A 6,359-nucleotide genomic window follows, 5' to 3' on the forward strand; every position below is an offset into this window, starting at 1 on the left:
ATTCAGGACTATTTTCCTACTGTTCGTTTTGTCCCCCTGCAGCAGCCAACACCAGCCTGGCATGTGGCAATGAGGAGAGCGTTAGTTCTCCTTAAGTAAAGGTTTTGCAAAGATTGGTATTCCAAGAGATAGGAACACCACACTCGTTGTGGACAGGGAACACATCTACCAACTCTACTGTGTTATGGTCTCCCAAGCGCTTAGTGCAGTGCTCTGCAGACAATAAGCATACAATAAATACAATTGATAGACTGATGGAGGCAGGTTCTGAATGGAACAAACCTACTAGTGCAGCAAGGATCTCTCTTGAGTCGCCGATTCCGACTCTGTCTTTGCAGCCACACAATCACTCATAAGTAGGAGGTTATGGTTAGTAACATCTTCCTGGATAATGAAGGGCAGTCAGTTATATTCCCTGCCTCCTCAACTGCTTTCCTACTCTTCCTGCAGTCACCCACCTCTGAACTCTTGTATTTATAATCATATTGATGGTATTTGTTAAGCACTATGTGCAAAGCACTCTTCTAAGCACTGGCGTAGTTACAAGGTTATCAGGTTGGACGCAATCCTTGTCCCATATGGGCTCACAGTCTTAATCCCCATTTTACAGATGAGGTTATTGAGGCCCCGAGAAGTGAAGTGACTTGGCCAAGGTCACCCAGCAGACACCAGGCAGAGCTGGGATTAGAACCCACGACCTGTTGATTCCCAGGCCTGGGCTCACCCTGACACTAGAGGCAGTTGCTGTGGAGCTCTGACCAAAAAGGAAACAAACCTGCCAAACATGTTTTGCCTCTGCCTGATGCTAGGGGAGTCTGAGACATCTGCTATGCATCTAACCCCAGCCCTTTCCTCTCCCTCCCAGTTGGTCTACCTGGTGATTATTTGCACATCTACTCAGGTGACTACTTGTGGCGTGAAGGTGTGTGTGTGTGTGTGTGTGTGTGTGTGTGTGTGTGTGTGTGTGTGTGTGTGTGTGTGTGTGTAACTCACTGAGATGCATGTGAGAAGGAGTGGCTGAGTGAGTGAAGGTCTTAGCTACAGAGAAGGTCTTGGGAGCTACAGAGTGTGAGAGATCGTGGAGAGTTGGTTTGGTGAGAAGACATGTATGTCTGGGTGTATGGAACTGAAGTGGGGGCTGAGGTAGAAAAATTGGGGGCCTTCTCTGTCATCATACCCTAACCTGGAAGGAGCCAAGCACTTCCATCTCTGTGTCTCTACAATATTGACTTTACTCACAGATAGATTCCCATGCCAGTGGGACACTCCCTGCTGTCCCTAAGGTTAGAAGAATAAATCAATTAATGGTACTTATTTAGCACTTATTATATGCAGAGCACTGTGCTAAGTGCTTGGGAGAGAATAATGCAATAGAATTAGTGGACTTGCTCCCTGCCCATAACGTGCTTATGATGATTGAGTCCACCACTTCTGCCGTGTGACCTTAGGTCACATTCATTCATTTATTCATTCATATTTATTGAGCACTTATTGTGTGCAGAGCACTGTACTAAGTGCTTGAAAATTATAATGCAGCAACAGAGTCAATACCTGCCCACAATTAGCTCACAGTCTAGAGGGGGGAAACAGATAGCAATACAAGTAAATAGGCATCAATATAAATAAATAGAATTATAGATATATACATATGTGCTGTGGGCTGGGGAAAGCTGGGGAAGAGAAAAGAGAGCAAGTCAGGGTGATGCAGAGGGAGTGGGAGTTGAGGAAAAGTGGGGCTTAGTCTGGAAAGGCCTTTTGGAGGAGGTGCACCTTCAGTAGGGCTTTGAAGTGGGGGAAGAGTGATTGTCTGGCAGATTTTAGGAGGGAGGGCATTCCAGGTCAGAGGTAGGATGTGGGCCAGGGGTCGACAGCAAGACAGGCGAGATCGAGGCACAGTGAGAAGGTTAGCACCAGAGGAGTAGAGTGTGTGGGCTGGGATATAGGAAAGAAGGGAGGTGAATTAGGAGGGGGCAAGGAGATGGAGAACTTTAAAGCCAATAGTGAGAAGTTTTTGTTTGATAAGAGGTCGATAGGCAACAACTGGAGATTTTTGAGGAAGTCGGGGGACATGCCCTTTATGTTTCTGTAGAAAGATAATTTGGGCAGTGGAGTGAAGTATGGACTGAAGTGGGGTGAGGCAGAAGATTGGGAGGTCAGAAAGGAGGCTGATGCAGTAGACTAGACGGGATAGGATGAGTCACTGTACTAAAATGGTAGCGGTTTGGATGGAGAGGAAAGGGCAGAAATTGGTGATGTGAAAATGAGATTGTCAGGATTTGGTGATGGATTGGATATGTAGGTTGATCATCCCCGGATAGTTCTATTTATCTGTTTTGATGGTATGGACACCTGCCTACTTGTTTTGTTTTGTTGTCTGTCTCCCCCTTCTAGACTTTGAGCCCGTTGTTGGGTAGGGGTTGTCTCTCTTTATTGCTGCATTGTACTTTCCAAGTGCTTAGTACAGTGCTCTGCACACAGTAAATGCTCAATAAATACGATTGAATGAATGAATGAATGAATGAATGAGAGAGCCGAGTCAAAGATGACAGGTTACGGGCTTGTGAAACAGGAAGAATGGTTGTACAGTGACAGGAAAGATCGGGAGAGGACAGGGTTTGGGAGGGAAGATAAAGAGCTCTGTTTTGGACATGTTGAGTTTGAGGTGGTAGTAGGACATCTAAGTAGAGATGTCCTGAAGGCAGGAGGAGATGCAAACCTGGAGAGAGGGAGAGAGAACAGGGGAGGAGATGTAGATTTGGGTATCCTCTGCATGGAGATGGTAGTTGAAGCCGTGGGACTGAATGAATTCTCCAAGAGTGTAAGTGAAGAACGGAAGGGGACCTAGAACTGAACCTTGAGGGACCTCCACAGTTAGGGGAAGGAAGGGGGAGGAGAAGCACATGAAGAAGACCGAGAATGAATGGCCAGAGAGATGAGGAGAACCAGGAAAGAAGAGTCAGTGAAGCCAAGGTTGGATAATGCATCCAGGAGGAGGGGATGGTCCACAGTATCAAAGGCAGCTGAGAGGTGGAGGAGGATAAGAATGGAGGAGGAGACATTGGATGTGGCAAGAAGGAGAGCATTGGTAACCTTTGAGTGGGCGGTTTCAGTATAGTGAAGGGGACGGAAGCCAGATTAGAGGGGGTCCAGTAGAGAGTTGGAGAAGCTCTGTCTCAGTTTCCTCACCTGTAAAATGGGTATTCAGGGACTGTGACTGATCTGATTGCATTGTGCTTAGCACAGTGCTTGACCATAGTGAAGGCATAACAAATACCAGTTAGTGTCATTTTAATAATTATTGTTATTTTCTGTAGTAGTAGTGATAGTGTTTATTAAGCATTTGCTGTGTGAAGAGTGCCACTCTAAGTTCTGGGAGGGAATACCCAGGTGGAAATTAGACATGGTCCCTGCCTCTCAGAGGGCTCCCAATCTGAAGTAACTCACATTGCACATTTGAGGTTTGGCTTTCCATCTTGGAATCCAGTATCTTAAGGGTACTCACTTGCTACTGTGAACTTAAACTTGAGAGAAGCAGCATGGCTCAATGGAAAGAGACTGGGCTTGGGAGTCAGAGGTCAAGGGTTCAAATCCCGACTCTGCCAATTGTCAGTTGTGTGACTTTGGGCAAGTCACAACTTTTCTGTGCCTCAGTTACCTCATCTGTAAATGGGGATGAAGACTGTGAGCCTCATGTGGGACAATATGATCACCTTGTATCCTCCCCAGCGCTTAGAACAGTGATTTGCCCATAATAAGCACTTAACAAATGCCATTATTATTATTATTATTATTAAACCCACCCACCTGCAGCAGGGAAGGGATACTCTCGAAAGCCCTAGCTGTTCGAGAGGCTGGATACCATGACCCACTCTCCGCAGACTCTTTATCAGTCTTTCCTCCAGAGACCCACCGGTAACCAAAGGAGGAAAATAATTACTCCGGAGCAGCTGCGGTTCTAACTAGGTCTATTTTCTGCCTGGAGTCAGTGTGCTGCCTTTCATTTTGCTGTGATGATAGTTGCTGGCCCCTCGGCAGTAAGCGGCCTTGGTGCAGAGGTATGAATATTGCTGTGCAAGCAAGGATGAGCCAGGCTCTCAGAATAGCCCTTTGACAGTTACCTCATTCAGGTTCCCCGCAAAAATGCCAATGCACCGCCTCTTCTATCCCTGCCCCTGCTGTTCTCTGTCGCCCCCCACAATGATGAAGATGATGGACTTTCTGCTTTCTTACCAATAATAACATTAATAATTGTGGAATTTGTTAAGCGCTCACTTTGTTTCCCCCTTCTAGACTGTGAACCTGTTGTTGGGTAGGGACCGTCTCTATATGTTGCCGACTTGTACTTCCCCAGAGCTCTGCACACAGTAAGCACTCAATAAATATGATTGAATGAATGAATGAATTTGTGCCATGCACTGTACTAAGTGCTGGAGTAGGTATAAGGTAATCTGGTCCCCCATGATTACATAGGAGGGAGAGCAGATGTTGAATCCCTGTTTTGCAGATGAGGGAACTGAAGCACAGAAAGAGGACTCGCCCAAGGTCACACAGCAGACAAATGGTAGAGCAGGGGTTAGAACTCAAGTCCTCTGACTCCCAGGCCAGTGCTCTTTCCCCTGAGACCTGCTGCCTGCCCACCCGTTCTTCCCCCTTAGACCCAAGAGACCCCCAAGACATTTGGGGCAGGAGTCCCAGGGGGTTCCATTCTGTGTTCTCGGGTGACTGGGTAGCTGCAATTAAGTTGGTTTGCAGCAACGGGCCCTCGGCTAAGGCTCAGTTAGTTTCATAATATTAATAGCAGCAGCAGCAGCAGCAGCAGCAGCATGGTCCAGTGGTTAGAACACAGGCCTGAAAGTCAGAAGGACCTGGGTTCTAATCCCAGCTCCACCACTTGTCTGCTGTGTAACTTCTCTGGGCCTCAGTTATTTCATCTGTAAAATGGGGATTAAAACCATAAACCCATAAGGGGCAGGTACTGTGTCCAATCTGATTAGCTGGTATCTACCCCAGCACTTAGAACAGTGCTTGACAAATAGTAAGTGCTTAACAAATAACATTATTATTACTTGTAATCGTAGTAGTTACGCTACAGACTCATAGACTAAGAGGGAGAGAGAACTGGTATTGAGTCCCAATTTTAAGCTCCTTGTGGATAGGGGTCATGTCTACTCAACTCTGTTATGTCGTAGTCTCCCAAGCCCTTAGTATAGACCTCTGCACTCAGTAAGTGCTCAATAAATACCATTCATTCATTCATTCAATCGTATTTATTGAGTGCTGTGTGCAGAGCACTGTACTAAGTGCTTGGGAAGTACAGGTTGGATTGATTGATTTTTCAGATGAGGAAACTGAGGTACAGAGAAGTTAAGTGACTTTCCCCAAGTCACACAGCAGACATAGGGCAGAGCTCAAAATAGTTGTAGTAGTAGTTGTAGTAGTAATAGAAATAATAGTTGTAGTAGTAATAGTAGTAGTAGAGTAAATAGTTGTAGCAACAGCAGTTTTTAGAAATGCCCACTAGGTACTGTTGTTATTGTCTTATGCCGTCAAGTCATGTCCAATCCATAGCAATGCCATAGACACATCTCTCCCAGGACACCCCACTTCCAATCTGCAATCATTCCGATAGTGTATCCATAGAGTTTTCTTGGTAAAAATATGGAAGTGGTTTATCATTGCCTCCTTCTGTGCAGTCAACTCGAGTCTCCGCCTTCGACTCTCTCCCATGCCGCTGCTGCCCAGCACAGGTGAGTTTTGACATGTAGCAGATTGCCTTCCACTCACTATCCACTGGCCAAGCTAGAAGTGGAATGGATATACCTCTGCTTGACTCTCCCTTCTGTAGTCAAGACTGGTAGAGTACTGGAAACTTTCCAGGTGCAACCCTGAGAGGGGAGATACAGTATACCAGGGGCTTAGAAAGAAAGAATTATGTAGTGGCATATGTTCCCTGCCTGCAGGGAGGCTACACTCTAACAGGGTAGACAAACATAAATAGTTTTTCAACAGTATTTGATATTCCAAATTGGATTCAAAGTTCCCTTCTCTTTCCTCTTCCCTTCAACAGGATTAAAGCTACTTTTCATTCATTCATTCAATCGTATTTATTGAGCGCTTACTGTGTGCAGAGCACTGTACTAAGCGCTTGGGAAGTACAAGTTGGCAACATATAGAGACGGTCCCTACCCAACAGCGGGCTCACAGTCTAGAAGGGGGAGACAGACAACAAAACAAAACATATTTACAAAATAAAATAAATAGAATAAATATGTACAAGCAAAATAAATAAATAGAGTAATAAATATGTACAAACATATATGCATATATGCATATATACAGGTGCTGTGGGGAGGGGAAGG

The 6,359-nt window shown here is 45.5% G+C and overlaps 1 non-coding gene across 1 annotated transcript; it reads right to left on the reverse strand.

Moving 5' to 3' along the window:
* Positions 1-5,757: 5,757 nt before the first annotated feature.
* LOC119935569 lies at positions 5,758-5,895 on the reverse strand. The gene has a single exon (XR_005453384.1). It is a non-coding gene; the product is annotated as a small nucleolar RNA SNORA7 (small nucleolar RNA).
* Positions 5,896-6,359: the final 464 nt, after the last annotated feature.

Source organism: Tachyglossus aculeatus, chromosome 1, assembly GCF_015852505.1.
Source record: "Tachyglossus aculeatus isolate mTacAcu1 chromosome 1, mTacAcu1.pri, whole genome shotgun sequence".
NCBI classification, from domain to species: domain Eukaryota; kingdom Metazoa; phylum Chordata; class Mammalia; order Monotremata; family Tachyglossidae; genus Tachyglossus; species Tachyglossus aculeatus.